Consider the following 17,563-nt stretch of genomic DNA (forward strand, 5'->3'; position numbering starts at 1 on the left):
AAAATAAAGTTATGAAGTATGTAACAACATGAATGGACCTTAAGGACATTATGCTGAGTGTGACTAGCCAGAAACAAAAGGATAAATACTGTATGGTCTCACTGATATGAAATTACATTAGTGAATAAACTTGGAATATTTCCTTGGTAACAGAGACCATCAGGGTATAGAAATAGGGTGAGATATTGGGTAATTGGAGCTGAAGGAATACGGATTGTGCAACAGGACTGAATATAAAAACTCAGAAATGGATAGTACAATACTACCTAACTGTAATGTAATTATGTTAAAACACTGAATGAAGCTGCATGTGAGAATGATAGAGGGAGGAAGGCTGAGGACATAAATGAAATCAGAAAGAAAGATAGATGTTAAAGATTGAGATGGTATAATCTAGGAATGCCTAGAGTGTATAATAATAGTGAAATGTACAATGTACAAATTTTTAAAATGTTTTTGCATGAGGAAGAACAAAGGAATGCCATTATTGCAGGGTGCTGAAAATAGATGATAATTAGTACTTTAAAATGTCACCTTATGTGTGAGACTAAAGCAAAAAAATGTTTATTTCTTACAAAATTTAGATTTTGACTAGAGCATTTCCTAATATAACTCATGTAGATAGTTTGATTGAATGTCATACATACTTGGAATCTCAGGTAGGACATGAGATTTTGTTGGTTTGTCCAGAGTGATGCCCCAATGAATCCCAGCGTGATTTGATCAATGACTGGAAAAGTATTTGCAAGCCCCCTTCGGAGAATGGTGAGAGTGGGGAGAAATTCAACTTCCACAAGTTGAATTCTTGGTATTCTCACAAGCAGTGTGGACAACCGAAGCTATAGGCTGAGCCCCCAGTCTTGGGGTTTGTTCATATGAAACTTAACCCCACAAAGGATAGGTCAAGTCTACTTAAAATTTAGGCCTAAGAGTCACCCCCAAGAGAGCCTCTTTTTTTGCTCAGATGTGGCCTCTCTCTCCAGCCAACATGATGAGCAGTCTCACCACCCTCCCCCTGTCTATGTGGTACTTGACTCCCAGGGGTGTGGACCTTCCTGGCAACGTGGGACAGAGATGAATGAATGGAGACTCAGCATCAAGGGATTGAGAAAAAACCTAGAATGAGCTGAGACTTAGCATCGAGGGATTGAGAGAACCTTCCCGACCAAAAGGGGGAAGAGGGAAATGAGACAAAGTGTCAATGGCTGATAGATTCCAAACAGAATCGAGAGGTTATCCTGGAGGTTATTCTTATGTATTAAGTAGATATCACCTTGTTGTTCAAGATGTAGTGGAGAGGCTGGAGGGAGCTGCCTGAAAATGTAGAGCTGTGTTCCAGTAGCCATGTTTCTTGATGATTAACAATGATATAGCTTTCACAATGAGACTGTGAATGTGAAAATCTTGTGTCTGATGCTCCTTTTAGCTACTATATCAACAAAAGAGTAGAACATATAGAATAAAAATAAATAATAGGGGGAACAAATGTTAAAATAAATTTAGTTTGAAATGCTAGTGGTAAATGAAAGCGAGGGGTAAGGGGTATGGTATGTATAATCTTTTTTTTTCTCTGTTATCATTTTATTTCTTTTTCTGTTGTCTTTTTCTTTTTCTAACTCAATGCAAATGTTCTAAGAAATGATGAATATGCAACTATGTGATGATATTAAGAATTACTGATTGTATATGTAGAATGGAATGATATCTTAATGTTTTGTTTGTTAATTTTTTTAATTAATAAAAAAATTAAAAAAAAGATATTGAAGTTCCTTTATACATTTTCTCTCTTCCTTGTATCATCTCTGTTTCCTAAACTTTTCAAGTGTGTACCATTAACTATAGTCCCTGGTTTAAGTTAAACTGTGTAGTGTAGTTTCATGGTTGTTTTTTTAAGTCACATTCTTTTACCATGCAGTTCTGCAGGTCCAAAATCCTGAAAGCAACCAGCTAGGGCTTCTGGCCTGTGGTCTCACACAGTTTGAGTCAAACAGTGCTGTGAGCAGAAACAGCAAGTGGGGACTGGCCAAGTGTCACTCCTCTTCATGTAGTCTTAGTGCTTCTCTGTGTGGTCTCTCCACATGGGCTAGTTTAGTCGTGGTGGCAGGACTTCTTACACAATGGCTCAGGGTTAAAGGGCCAACATTCCAAGAGCCAAGCAGAAGTTGCATCACCTTTCATTACCCAGCCTTAAAAGTCACTGAATGCTAATTCTGCTGCCCTCTATTGTTTGACCAGTTATTAGATTCAGAGGGAGGTCACATATAGACCATACCTCTCAGTGGAAGGAGGGGTAAATAATTTGAAGGCATGTTTTGAACTTGCTACATTCCATTGGAAATTATCTCTTTTTTCCTAAATTTCTTTTCATGAAGAAGAGGTTAGAAACAACTGTCATTCAGGTAATGAATGCAAGATGCCAGCCTTTGAAACAGAAGGTAAAGTGGTAAAGTTGATATTTTTTTTAACATTTGTTTCCTCTATTATTCATCTTTATTCCATATGTTTTACTCATCTGTTGATAAGGTAGATAAAAGGAGCATCAGATACAAGGTTTTCACAATCACACAGTCACATTGTGAAAGCTATATCATTATACAGTCATCTTCAAGAAACATGGCTACTGGAACACAGCTCTACATTTTCAGGCAGCTCCCTCCAGCCTCTCCATTACACCTTGACTAACAAGGTGATATCCATTTAATGCATAAGAATAACCTCCAGGATAACCTCTCAACTCTGTTTGAAATCTCTCAGACATTGACACTTTATTTTGTCTCATTTCACCCTTCACCCTTTTGATGGTGAAGTTTTTCTCAATCCCATGATGCTGAGTCTCAGCTCATTCTAGGGGTTTTCTCAATCCCTTGATATTGACTCTCAGCTCATTCTGGGATTTCTGTCCCACGTTGCCAGGAAGGTCCACACCCCTGGGTGTCATGTCCCATGTAGACAGGGGGAGGGTGATGAGGCTGCTTGTTGTGTTGGCTGGAGAGAGGGGCTACATCTGAGCAACAAAAGAGGTTCTCTTGGGGGTGACTGTTAGGCCCAATTTGAAGTAGGCTTGACCTATCCTTTGTGGGGTTAAGTTTCATAAGAACAAACCCCAACACTGGGGGCTCAGCCTATAGCTTTGGTTGTCCACACTGCTTGTGAGAATATCAATAATTCAACTTGGAGAAGTTGAATTTTCCCCCTTTCTCATAATTCCCCAAAGGGAACTTTGAAATACTTTTTTTGTTCACTGTTCAAATCACTCATGGATTTATTGGGGAATCACCCTGGACAAACCAACAAAATCTCATGTCTTACCCAAGGTACCATGTACTTATGGTGTTCAATTAAGCTATCTACATAGGTTATATTAGGAAATGCATTAGTCAAAATATAAATTTTGTACCAAATAAAGTTTTTCTTTCAGTCTCACACATAAGGTAAAATTTTTAAATATTAATTACTATCTATTTTCAGCACCCTGCAGTAATGACATTCCATGTTTTTCCTCGTGCAAAAACATTTTTTTAATTTGTACATTTAGTCACTATCATTATACGCTCTAGGCATCCCTAGATTATACCATCTCAGTGGTAAAGTTGATATCAGTTAGCCTTTAGAAAACTTGTACGCTGCATCACACCATGACAAGTGAATGTCTGTTGTTTTTTCAAATAAATATTTCTATACATACATACACACACACACATATATATATAGCCAGAACTTTGAACATTCAAAAATGAGATCTTTTGTCTTTCTAAATACTGTACTCATATTCATAAATTTACAAGTAACACTAGGTAGAAAATACTCCTGAGTTTTTTACATTCTAAAGCATGCAATAATCTCAAGTTCATATGGGACATTCAGTGAACTTTTATTGAATGAAACCTCCTCCAGTGCTGACACACAAAATGACTCTGTCTGCATTGACTTTTTTCTTTTATTTTACATTTTATTTGGAAATAATGTCAAGCTTGTAGAAAAGTTGTAATAATAAGGATAATACATAGAACACACAAATACCCTTTACACATTTTCTTCTGTTAACATTTTGCCCCATTTGCTTTATAATTTGAGCACTTCCTCTCTGTCACTCTCATATATGTATGTCTATGTATATCTTTACATAGAGATGTTTAATTTTTTCTGACCTCTTTGATATTAAAATCCATAAGGTCATTATGTATGCATTCAAATGGTGCAGAAATGAAAGTATATATACACAGTATGCCTTTTTCTTTTACAGACAATTATAATACTGCCATTTATTGAGCATTTACTATAAGCCACACTTTCATGTGCTAAGCACTTTCTTGCTTCTAACTTTAAAAAAGTTTTGGTGAACATTAGACAAATTCACAATTATTTTTCCTTTCCAGCTGTTCTCATAGCAACTTTATTTCCTTTCATAACTTTTAGCTAAAATATATACAGATGATTCCTTTCCTTCTTACTTTTATCTCTGAGCTTCTCTAGCTAATGTAGATCATTTCTATTTATTATAAACCCTGACTTTGCTTCAAGTATAAAATGATCATAACATAGCATATATTTTCTCAAAAAGGCATTCCTGAGTTCCACCCTCGTACTACAGCACAATGTGTTCCCAGGTCCCAAGTCCAAGAGGAAATTTTAGATATTATTCTCATTTCCTCCCACCTGTATGGTGAGGCAGTTACTAAATGTCACCATTTCTCTACTTGCAGAGGTCCCTGATTTTTCCTTTTTTTTCTTTCTATCACTATGCCTAATTCCATATCTGAATTTGGTCATTTCATACCTATGCCATTGCTATTCTCTTTTATTTTCCTTATTACAGTAGCTGTGGATTTACAAAACAATCATACATAAAATACAGAATTCCAGTTCCAGGCCAAGATGGCAGCTTAACAATGTGCACATTTTCGTTCATCTTCCAGAACAACTACTAAATAACTAGAAACAGTACAGAACAGCTCTTGGGGCCATGTCAGTGACCAGACACACAGAATACCCCAGTCTGGAACAGCTGGACTGACTGCAAGCCCCCCCAGAACTGTGAGTTCCCCAAGCTGTGGTGGCCGGCGCCCCTCCCCCACAGGCCACTTCCCAGAGGGGAAGGGAAAGAGACTTTACCAGTAGTAGGGGCTGAGCCCAACCAAATGCCAATTGTGGAATTAATTAACAAATACTGACTACTAAAAATAGGCCCCCAGCTCAGGTGAACCTGGTCAAAGCAGAGGTCACTCATTTTTGCCCCAGAGCCAAGGGGGCAGGGCTGATGGAAAAATAAAAAAAAAAAAAAAAAGAAGAAGGAAACAGAGGTTTTTATCACTGTGTTTCTACAGAAGCTTGACTGCCTTTGGATACAGGTATCAAGGCTTCTCAGGCTGCAACTGCCCCAGGCATAGGCAGAAACAAGCTTGTTTGAGGGCTTGTCTGGAGATTGTGCCTTCCCCAGAGGAGGGGTGAAGCCCAACTCAGGTGGAATCCCTCCCTCAAGGAATTCAGATGCCAGAAATTGGTAATTTAAAGCCATTAAAACCAACCTACAACCTCTTCTCTGTCTCCACCATGCCCCCAGCAGGGAGAGTCTGTCAAAGTTAAAGGTATCACATCATCTTATGCTGGTGGGACCTGCAGGCAGACAAGCACCACATACTGGGCAGGATAAGGAAAACAGAGTCCAGAGACTTCACAGGAAAGTCTTTCAACATGCTGGGTCTCACCCTCAAGGAAAACTGATGCAGGTGACTCTTTCCTCTTGATAGGAGGCCAATTTGGTCTGGGAAAATCCGGCTGGGGTCTATAATAACTAGGTACACCCTTCTAAGTGTGTATGTGGGGGAAGGCACCAAGCAAGCAGGATAAGAAACAAGAAAACAAGAACTGAAAAATTCTCTTCTATTAAACAAAATTTAAGCTAGAGGTCCAGATAAAGCTGAACTGAATGTCAAAGAGCAGATAGACAACAAATTCATCCAGCAAGAAAACCCTAGGTAAAAGAAGTGAAAACAATCTCCAGAATAAACTAATTAAGGTAATTAAGTACTTAGACACCAGCAAAAAATAACAAATCACACCAGGAAAATTGAAGATATAGCCAGTCAAAGGAACAAATCAACAATTCAAATGAGATACAGGAGATACAGGAGCTGAAAAAATTAATTCAGCATATATGAACACACATGAAAACCTCATCAAAAACCAAATCAATGAATTGAGGGAGGATATAAAGATGGCAAGGAATGAATAAAAAGAAGAAATCAAAAGTTTGAAAAAACAAATCACAGAACTTATGGGAATGAAAGGCATGGTAGAAGAGATGAAAGAACAATGGAAATCTACAATGGTATATTTCGAGAGACAGAACATAGGATTAGTGAACTGGAAGACAGAACATCTGAAATCTGGTAAGAAAAATAAAATATAGGGAAAATTGAAAAATAAGAGCAGGGACTCAGGGAATTGAAAGACAATATGAAGTGCATGAATATCCGTATTGTGGGTATCCCAAAAGGAGAAGAAAAGAGAAAAGGAGGAGAAAAACTAATGGAGGAAATTATCACTGAAAAGTTCCCAACTCTTATGAAAGACTTAAAATGACAGATCCAAGAAGTGCAGTGCACCCCAAAAAGAATAAATACAAATAGATGTACTCCAAGACAGTTACTAATCAGAATGTCAGAGGTCAAAGAGAAAGAATCTTGAAAGCAGCAAGTGAAAAGTAATCCATCATGTACAAGGGAAGCCCAATAAGACTATGTGTAGATCTCTCAGCAGAAACCATGGAGGCAAGAAGACAGTGGGATGATATACTTAAATTACTAAAAGAGTAAAACTGCCAACCAAGAATTCTATATCCAGCAAAATTGTCCTTCAGAAATGAGGGAGAAATTAGAACATTTTCAGACAAAAAGTCACTGAGAGAATTTGTGACCAAGAAACCAGCTCTGTAAGAAATACTAAAGGGAGCACTAGAGACAGATATGAAAAGACAGAAGAGAGAGGTGTGGAGAAGAGTGTAGAAAGAAGGAAAATTAGATATGACATATAAAATACAAAAGGCAAAATGGTAGAGGAAAGTACTACCCAAACAGTAATAACACTAAATGCTAATGATTAAACTCCCCGATCAAAAGTCATAGACCAGCAAAATGGATTAAAAAACAGGATTTTTCTATATGCTGTCTACAGGAAACACATCTTAGACCCAAAGATAAACATAGGTTGAAAGTGAAAGGTTGGGAAAAGATATTCCATGCAAATAACCACCAGAAAATAGCAGGAGTAGCTATACTAATATCCAACAAATTATACTTCAAATGTAAAATAATCAAAAGAGACAAAGAAGGATACTACCTACTAATAAAAGAAACAATTCAACATGAAGACATAACAATCATAAACATTTATGCACCAAACCAGAATGCCCCAAAATATGTGAGGCAAACACTGCAAACACTGAAAAAGAAAATAGACACATCCACCATAATAGTTGGAAATTTCAATTCCCCACTCTCATCAATGAACAGAACATCTAGACAGAGTATCAATAAAGAAACAGAGAATTTGAATATTACAATAAATGAGCTAGACTTAACAGACATTTATAGGCCATTATACCCCACATCAGCAGGATACACATTTTTCTCAAGTGCTCATGGATCATTCTCAAAGATAGACCATTTGCTGGGTCACAAAGCAAGTCTCAACAAATTTAAAAAGATTGAAATCGTACAAAACACTTTCTCAGATCATAAGGGAATGAAGTTGGAAATCATTAATAGGCAAAGCATCAGAAAATTCACAAATATGTGGAGGCTCAACAACACACTCTTAAACAAGCAGTGGGTCAAGGAAGAAATTACAAGAGAAATCAGTAAATATCTCGAGGCAAATGAAAATGAAAACACAACATATCAAAACTTATGGGACACAGCAAAGGCAGTGCTAGGAGGGAAATTTATTGCCCTAAATGCCTATATCAAGAAAGAAAAAAGGGCAAAAATACAGGAATTAATTGTACTGTAATTGGAAGAATTGGAGAAAGAACAGTAAACTAACCCCAAAGCAAGCAAAAGGAAAGAAATAACAAAGATTAGAGCATAAATAAATGAAATTGAGAACATGAAAACAATTGAGAAAATCAATAAAACCAGAAGTTGGTTCTATGAGAAAATCAATAAGATTGATGGGCCCTTAGCAAGATCGACAAAAAGAAGAAGAGAGAGGATGCAAATAAATACGATCAGAAATGGAAGAGGAGACATAACCATTGACCCCACAAAAATAAAGGAGGTAATAACAGGATACTATGAACAACTTTATGCCAATAAATACAACAATGTAGATGAAATGAACAACTTCCTAGAAAGGAACAAATAACCAGCTTTGACTCAAGAAGAAATAGATGACCTCACCAGACCAATCACAAGTAAAGAAACTGAATCAGTCATTAAAAAGCTTCCCAAAAAGAAAAGTCCAGGACCAGACGGCTTCACATGTGAATTCTATCAAACATTCCAGAAAGAATTAGTACCAATCCTGCTTAAACTCCACCTTCATAGAATGAAAACTACCTAATTCATTCTATGAAGTCAACATCACCCTCATACCAAAACCAGGCAAAGATATTACAAAAAAGGAAAACCAATCTGTCTAATGAATATAGATGCAAAAATCCTCAACAAAATTCTACCAAATTGAATCCAGCAACACATTAAAAAAATTATACATCAACCAAGCAGGATTCATCCCAGGTATGCAAGGATGGTTCAACATAAGAAAATCAATTAATGTAATACACCATATCAACAAATCAAAGCAGAAAAATCACATGATCATCTCAATTGATGCAGAGAAGGCATTTGACAAAATTCAACATCCTTTCCTGTTGAAAACACTTCAAAGGATAGGAATACAAGGGAATTTCCTTAAAATGATAAAGGGAATATATGAAAAACCCACAGCTAATATCATTCTCAATGGGAAAAAACTGAAAACTTTCCCCCTAAGATCAGGAACAAGACAAGGATGTCCACTATCACCACTGTTATTCAACATTGTGTTGGAAGTTCTAGCCAGAGCAATTAGACAAGAAAAAGAAATACAAGGCATCAAAATTGGAAAGGAAGAAGTAACTATCACTGTTTGCAGATGATATGATACTATATGTCGAAAACCCTGAAAAACTCACAGCAAAACTACTAGAGCTAATAAATGAGTACAGCAAAGTGGCAGGTTACAAGATCAACATTCAAAAATCTGTAGTGTTTCTATACAGTAGTAATGAACAATCTGAGGGGGAAATCAAGAAACGAATTCCATTTATAATTGCAACTAAAAGAATAAAATACTTAGGAATAAATTTAACTAAAGAGAAAAAAGACCTATACAAAGAAAACTACAAGAAACTGTTAAAAGAAATCACAGAAGACCTAAATAGATGGAAGGGCATACCGTGTTCATGGATTGGAAGAATAAATATAGTTAAGATGTCAATCCTACCTAAATTGATTTACAGATTCAATGCAATACCAATCAAAATCCCAACAACTTACTTTTCAGATATAGAAAAAACAATAAGCAAATTTATCTGAAAGGGCAGGGTGCCCCAAATTGCTAAAAGTATCTGGAGGAAAAAAATACAAAGCTGGAGGTCTCACACTGCCTGACTTTAGGCGTATTATGAAGCCACAGTGGTCAAAACAGCATGGTACTGGCATAAAGATAGATATAACAACCAATGGAATTGAATAGAGTGTTCAGATATAGACCCTCTCATCTATGGACATTTGATCTTTGATAAGACAGTCAAGCCAGCTCACCTGGGACAGAACAGTCTCTTCAATAAATGGTGCCTAGAGAACTGAATATCCATATGCAAAAGAATGAAAAAGGACCCGTATCTCACACCCTATACAAAAGTTAACTCAAAATGGATCAAAGATCTAAACACCAGGTCTAAGACCAAAAAACAGCTAGAGGAATAGGTACTGAAATATCTTATAAATCTTATCATTGGAGGCAGTATTATAGACCTTACACCTAAAGCAAGAGCACTGAAGAAAGAAAGAAAGAAATGGGAACTCCTCAAAATTAAACACTTTTGTGCATCAAAGAACTTCATCAAGAAAGTAAAAAGACAGCCTACACAATGGGAGACAATATTTGGAAATGACATATCAGATAAAGGTCTAGTATCCAGAATTTACAAAGAGATTGTTCAACTCAACAACAGAAAGACAGCCAATCCAATTATAAAATGGGAAAAGACTTGAACAGACACTTCTCAGAAGAGGAAATACAAATGGCCTAAAGGCACATGAAGAGATGCTCAACATCCTTGGCCATTAGAGAAATGCAAATCAAAACCACAATGAGATATCATCTCACACCCACCAGAATGGCCATTATCAACAAATCAGAAAATGACAAATGCTGGAGAGGATGTGGAGAAAGAGGAACACTTATTCACTGTTGGTGGGAATGTCAAATGGTGAAACCACTGTGGAAGGCAGTTTGGTGGTTCCTCAAAAAGCTGAATATAGAATTGCCATACCCAGCAATACCATTGCTAGGTATCTACTCAGAGGACTTAAGGGCAAAGACACAAACAGCCATTTGCACACCAATGTTTATAGCAGCATTATTTACAATTGCAAGGAGATGGAAACAGCCAAAATGTCCATCAACAGACGAGTGGCTAAACAAACTGTGGTATATACATACAATGGAATATTATGCAGCTTTAAGACAGAATAAAATTATTAAGTATGTAACACCATGAATGGACCTTGAGAACATTATGCTGAGTGAGACTAACCAAAAACTAAAGGACAAATACTCTATGGTCTCATTGATATGAACTGACATTAGTGAATAAACTTGGAATATTTTGTTCATAACAGAGACCATCAGGAGATAGAAATAGGGTAAGATATTGGGTAATTGGAGCTGAAGGGATACAGACTGCAACAGGACTGGATCCAAAAACTCAGAAATGGACAGCACAATACTACCTAACTGTAATATAATTATGTTAAAACACTGAATGAAGCTGCATGTGAGAATGATAGAAGGAGGAGGGCTGGGGACATATTGAAATCAGAAAGATAGATGTTAAAGATTGAGATGGTATAATCTAGGAATGCCTAGAGTGCATAATAATAGTGAAATGTACAAGATACAATTTAAAAAATGTTTTTGCATGAGGAAGAACAAAGGAATGTCATTATTCCAGGGTACTGAAAAAAGATAGTAATTAATATTTTAAAATGTCACCTGTGTGAGGCTAAAGCAAAAAATGTTTATTTTTTACAAAATTTATATTTTGACTAGTGCATTTTCTAATATAACTTATGTAGATAGCTTGGTTGAATGCCATAAGTACTTGGAATCTCAGGTAGGACATTAGATTTTGCAGGTTTGTCCAGAGTGATGCCCTGATGAATCCCAGAGTGGATCAGTGAGTGGAAAAGTATCTGCAAGTCCCCTTCGGGGAGTGGTGAGAATGGGGAGAAATTCAACTTCCACAAGTTGAATTCTTGATATTCTCACAAGCAGTGTGGACAACCGAAGCTATAGGCTGAGCCACCAGTCTTGGGGTTTGTTCATATGAAACTTAACCTCACAAAGGATAGGTCAAATCTACTTAAAATTTAGGCCTAAGAGTCACCCCCAAGAGAGCCTCTTTTGTTGCTCAGATGTGGCCTCTCTCTCCAGCCAACATGATGAGCAGTCTCACCACCCTCCCCCTGTCTATGTGGTACTTGACTCCCAGGGGTGTGGACCTTCCTGGCAACGTGGGACAGAGATGAATGAATGGAGACTCAGCATCAAGGGATTGAGAAAAAACCTAGAATGAGCTGAGATTTAGCATCGAGGGATTGAGAGAACCTTCCCGACCAAAAGGGGGAAGAGGGAAATGAGACAAAGTGTCAATGGCTGATAGATTCCAAACAGAATCGAGAGGTTATCCTGGAGGTTATTCTTATGCATCAAGTAGATATCATCTTGTTATTCGAGATGTAATGGAGAGGCTGGACGGAACTGCCTGAAAATATAGAGTTGTGTTCCAGTAGCCATGTTTCTTGAGGATGATTGAATAATGATTCAATCCTGTCACAGTGTGACTGTATGATTGTGAAAACCTTGTGCCTGATGCTCTTTTTATCTACCTTGTCAACAAAGGAATAGAACATATGGAATAAAAATAAATAATAGAGGAACAAATGTTAAAATAAATTTAGTTTGAAATGCTAGTGATCAATGAAAGCGAGGGGTAAGGGGTATGGTATGTATAATCTTTTTTTTCTTTCCTGTGTTCATTTTATTTCTTTTTCTATTGTCTTTTTATTTCTTTTTCTGAATTAATGCAAATGTTCTAAGAAATGATGAATATGCAACTAAGTGATGATATTGTGAATTACTGATTATGTATGTTGTTTTATTTTGTTTCTTTATTTTTTAATTAATAAATAAATTTTTAAAAAGCTATATACTTATTCAATCATCTTTAAGAGTCAAGGTCATTGGATTACAGTTCAACAATTTCAGGTATTTCCCTCCAATACACCAAATACAACTCCAATACACCAAAAACTGAAAAGGAATATCTACATACTGCATAAGAAAACCCCCAGAATGTCCTCTCAGCTCTATTTGAAATCTTTCAGCCACTGAAACTTTATTTTGTTTGAATTCTCTTCCCCCTTTTGGCCAAGAAGGCTTTCTCACTCCCACAATGCAAAGTCCAGGTTCATCCCAGTGAGTCACGTTCTATGCTTCCAGGGAGATTTACACCCCTGGAAGTCATGTCCCATGTACCAAGGAGGGCTGTGAGCTTACTTGCAGAGTTGGATTAGAGAGAGAGGCCACATCTGAGCAACAAAGCAAATACTCTTAGGGTGACTGTTAGGCATAATCATAAGTAGGATTAGCTTATCTTCTGCAGGAATAAGTTTCATAAGGACAAGCTCCAAAATTGAGGGTCTGCTCCATCAAATTGGCAGTCCCCAATGATTGCTAGAAGATCAAGTCTTTCCCAGGTGGAGAAGTTTAAAATTTCCACCTTTTCCCCAGTCCCCCAAGAGAACTTTGCAAATACTTTTTAATCTTCATCCCAGATAAGTCTGGGATGTATCTGGGCATCCTACCAACCTGTACAATAAGATCTCAATTCCTATTAAAGTTTCCATGTAATTATGGTGTTCAAATAAGTGGACTATACAAGTTAAATAAGAAAAATTAAAAACTAAGAAGTTTTAAAATGCAGTCAATATCATCCCTTACCCTTTTACTGATTTACCTTAATCCTTACCAGATCAGCTTCATTCATATCTCTAATTGAAGTCTTATCTCTTTTTCAGCTTCTGTAACAGTTGCTGTATGGAGTGATTCTGACTTTCAGAACTGCAGAACTCTAACTCTGAGTCTCAGGTGTCACAAAAATACCCAGAGTTCCATGGAATAACCAGGTTATACACAAAGAGCTCAGCATCTCAGAATGTAGAAATAGCAGTAACAACTTCAGAGGAGATGTCAGTGCTGTAAATGCTTTCAATCTAGGAATCGTTACAATAAAACTTCAGCTGATAACCTATGCTCTCAAATTCAATTCTCAGAGTTCGCACATTATAGGCTTCTTTCTAATGCAAAAAAGAGGTAGAAATTTCCCTCTCAGCACTGTCTTTGCTACCTCCCATAAATTTCAGAATTTTGCATTTTTTAGTTTTATCCACCTCGAGATATTTACTAATTTCTTTTTGAATTCCTCTTTACCCACTGGTTATTTAAGAGTATGTTGCTTAATTTCCACATATTGGTGAATTTTCGATTTCTTTCCCTGCTGTTGATTTCTAGCTTCATTCTATTGTGATTGGAGAATATATATTGTATGATTTCAATTTACTGAGACTTGTTTTGTGTTCTATTGTACACTCCATTCTGGACAATGATCCATGTGCAGTCAAGAAGAATGTATATGCTGTTTTTGTTGAGTGAAGTGTTCTATAGATGTTAGGTCTTATTGGCTTAGAATATCATTCAAGTCTTGCATATTTGTATCGATGTTCTGACCATATGTTCTATACATTAATAAAAGTGGTGTATTAAATTTTCCTACTATTAGTGTAGAACCATCAATTTTCCTTCTGAAATCTGTTGGCATTTGCTTCATCTATTTTGGGACTGTGCTCCTGAGTGAGTATATGTTTACAATTGTTACATCGTATTGTTGCCTTTAACAGTATATAAGACTTCTGGGAAGACAGAGGAATAGGATAGGTCAAGTTCACCCCAGCTCCAACGAACAGCTAGAGAAGTGACAAAAAATGCCCAAGACAGCAATTCTGGGCTGTAAGTGATCTGAGAGGGTCTTCTGCACCACATAGGGAGATCCTGGTTGAAAAAGCTGAGGAATTGAGTGGCAGAGAACAAAAAACCATCCAGCTAGTGCAAAGACCCTAATGCTCCCTTTACCAAACAAAGGCCTGGAGCCCTCAGGGGTCCATGGAAAAGGAGGTGGGGACTATGAAGTAACCCAAGCCATGTTCTTTGAAAGTGCCATATCCAAGCATGTCATACCACCCACGACCCATGAACTCCGTGCCCCATGCACCTGGACCCCACCTCCGCCCCTCCTCATGACGTGCAACTTACCACCCCACATCATGCCCCACACACCCAAACCCTGACTCCCAGTGCTCCAAGCACCCCTGCCCTGACCCTGAACCCATGATTCTCCACCCTGCACGTGCACGTATGCCTAGCCCAGTCCCACCCACCTCACCTGTGCACCTGCATCCAGTCCTTCACCCTTACATCTCTCCCCCTCCTGCAGGCACTAACCCATGCATCCATGCCAAACTCACCCCCAGCACACTCAGGCGTGCACCCCTACCATGCAGCCCTGAGCTCTGCATGCACACATAGTGCCCTAACCCCCAAACCCACTTACCACTCACCACGAACACCCACATCCTGCCAGGTGCTATTGAATCCTGGCACCAATTCATCTGCACCTCACCCCATCAACATTGCCCCCCCCACCCTGGGTATGACATCATGGCTTTCCCCAGCGCTGTGCAATCACTCACTGCCACATTTTTGCCACAAACATCCAGCCCATGCAGACGCACATCCCACCCCACTCTGCCCTGCCCAAGCTCTGCACGCAAGCTTAACTGCACATGGTCCCCAGCTGTGTTGCTATGGTCACCAGTGCCCCACCCTATTCAGACCCACACATGCGCACATCTGTGTCTTACCTGAACAGGGACCATGCATCCACCCCCCACCACGTCCTTCTTCACGCAAGTGCACACCCCACCCTGGCACCCTCTGCCTCACACAGCCTTGCCCTCCCCTCCCCCTTGAACAAAAACTCTGCTCCCTTAACCCAAGGGTGCTCACATGTGTACTGTGCACATAGCCCCCATTCCACACATACGTATCCGCTCTGTGCTAACCCAGTCTGGTGCATGCGTGCACCACTGCCCCAGCCTTACCACGTAACCCATGCACAAGCACAACCATACCACACCACACCACACCTCTGCACCTGTACACCCACACCAGGTCACCACTCACCCAACGACATGCACACATGAGCCCCGACCCCCATCCATGCCCTGCAACCCCTAAGAAATGTGCCCTGCCCTAGTGCGTGTGCAGATCCACATCCTGGGCCCCCATGCCACCCACAACTTGCAACTCACCCATACTCATGCATGCGTCTCCATCCCGTTCCCCATGTACCCACTGCCCCATTACAAGTGCACACCCATGCTCTGCCCCACTGCACCCTAACCTCTGTGCCCTGAACCCTGCATCCTGATGTCCATGATTCCTGTGCACCACGTGCCTACCCACAACCTGACCACGCAACTGCCCCGACACTCGTCCCGGTGCACACTCATTGCCCCATCTACCTCCCACCACAACCTGCCTCTCTGCCCCCTATGCTTCTCTCTGCTACTGTGCTCCAAGCCTGCCCGAGCTGCTCCCTGACCCCCCAGCCCCCATGCTGCCCCACCCATAATTCCACACCCTGTATCCCATGCATCCAATACACCACTGCATGCTGTGCCATCTGATCTCTTGCTTTGTGTATAGCTTTAAACTTTCTCTCTTTGGAACTCCAGTGTCATAGATTGGTTGTCAGGCAGAGAATCCTGAATTTGTTCGGTATCAGTTTGGTGATCCCAGAAGGGACAAAGCTTCCTAAGAAGCAAAGAGTCCTACACTGCCAGAAGTTCTGGAGCTCCAGAAGGGCAGGTAAATGTGGTAATCAAGCCTTTGTGGGTGCTAGACTCTTTTAGTTTAGAGGCTCAGCAACAGGTTTTCTATGCTCTATTGGCATCCAGACCCACAGCCCCTTATGAAAAGAGAGAAACAGTTTCCAGTTCCAAGTCTGGAACTCTGACTGGATGAGTGGATCTTCAAGGTACAATTGGATTGGGAAGTTAGTACAGTGGTTTGAGCTCCCTGGACTGCCAGTGCCTGGGTCCTGCTTCGAAAACAGATCCTCTTGAGGACAGAACCTCTACATCTTTCTGTTTTCTGGGTATCATTCTGTATGGAGTTTGAGGCTCTGCATTTGTCTGTTGATTATATTCCTGGCAAATAAATAATCTAACAATTAATTGGTAGTTAATGAAATTAAGTATGCTTGTTTATTAACTGGTATGTTACTTAGGTATAGTAAGTGTTTAATACCTGTTTAATCATTAATTGCTGTGTTTGGCCTCGTTGCTAATTGATATGTTACTTAAATATATAGTAAGTGTTAAGAGTGTGTTTAAATTTGTTTGTTGGTATGTTACTGCATTTTTATTGTTCAGGTGTTTTAATTGGTTATGGATTATGAAAATACTTTAAGCTGGAAAATTTTAATTCTAATAGCATTCCTAAAGATAGTCCTTTGGGCTATATTTTAGTAAATCTGAAAGATTTTTGTTATGAGCCTATGGAAGAAAAACAAAAAAAAAATTATTTCTGTAACACACTCTGGTCTCAATATAATTTAGAATCAGGAGAGAAATGACCTGAGAATGGCTCTCTAGAAAAGAACACTGTAATAAAGTTAGAGTAGTTCTGCAAGAGAGAGTAGAATTGGGATAAGATGATATATGTTCAGTCCTTTATTTGTCTCTCCCAGCAATCAATATTGATGAGAAAATGTAAAATTCTACATGCAAAAGATTAGTGGAGAAATGAAAAATGCCATCCCTGATTCAAATTTGGAGGATCTAATAGAACTTTTATTAAGTCCTTCATAAGCATCACCTCTACTCTATAACTGAGGGGCCAATAGATGAGGAAGCTTTCCTACCTCTTCCTCCCCCTCTGTCCCTCTTTATCAGAGGTTAAAACCCTGATATACAAACCCCCTTTGTTTCCTTGCCCATGCCCCCCAAAATAAAGGTCTCTCCCTCTCATACCAACCAGTGCACTAAATTCAGGCAAGACTGTTCTATAAAATCAGCAGCAAAGCCACCAGCAAAACTTGTACCCTTCTGACAAGTGGCTATAGGAGTAGAGAACAGGGAGGCCCAAAAGTATTTGTATATGTGCACACCCC

At 38.9% G+C, this 17,563-nt stretch overlaps 1 long non-coding RNA gene across 1 annotated transcript in view; it reads right to left on the reverse strand.

Annotated features, from left to right (window-relative positions):
* The window catches only part of LOC143674147 (uncharacterized), a 73,223-nt gene extending 59,841 nt beyond the window's left edge, over positions 1–13,382 (reverse strand). The window contains exon 1 of the long non-coding RNA XR_013170887.1: positions 13,301–13,382. This is a non-coding gene — a long non-coding RNA (uncharacterized LOC143674147). The remainder of the gene's footprint in view (positions 1–13,300) is intronic.
* Between the last annotated feature and the right edge of the window lie 4,181 nt (positions 13,383–17,563).

Source organism: Tamandua tetradactyla, chromosome 2 (genome assembly GCF_023851605.1).
Source record: "Tamandua tetradactyla isolate mTamTet1 chromosome 2, mTamTet1.pri, whole genome shotgun sequence".
In the NCBI taxonomy this organism is placed as follows: Eukaryota; Metazoa; Chordata; class Mammalia; order Pilosa; family Myrmecophagidae; genus Tamandua; species Tamandua tetradactyla.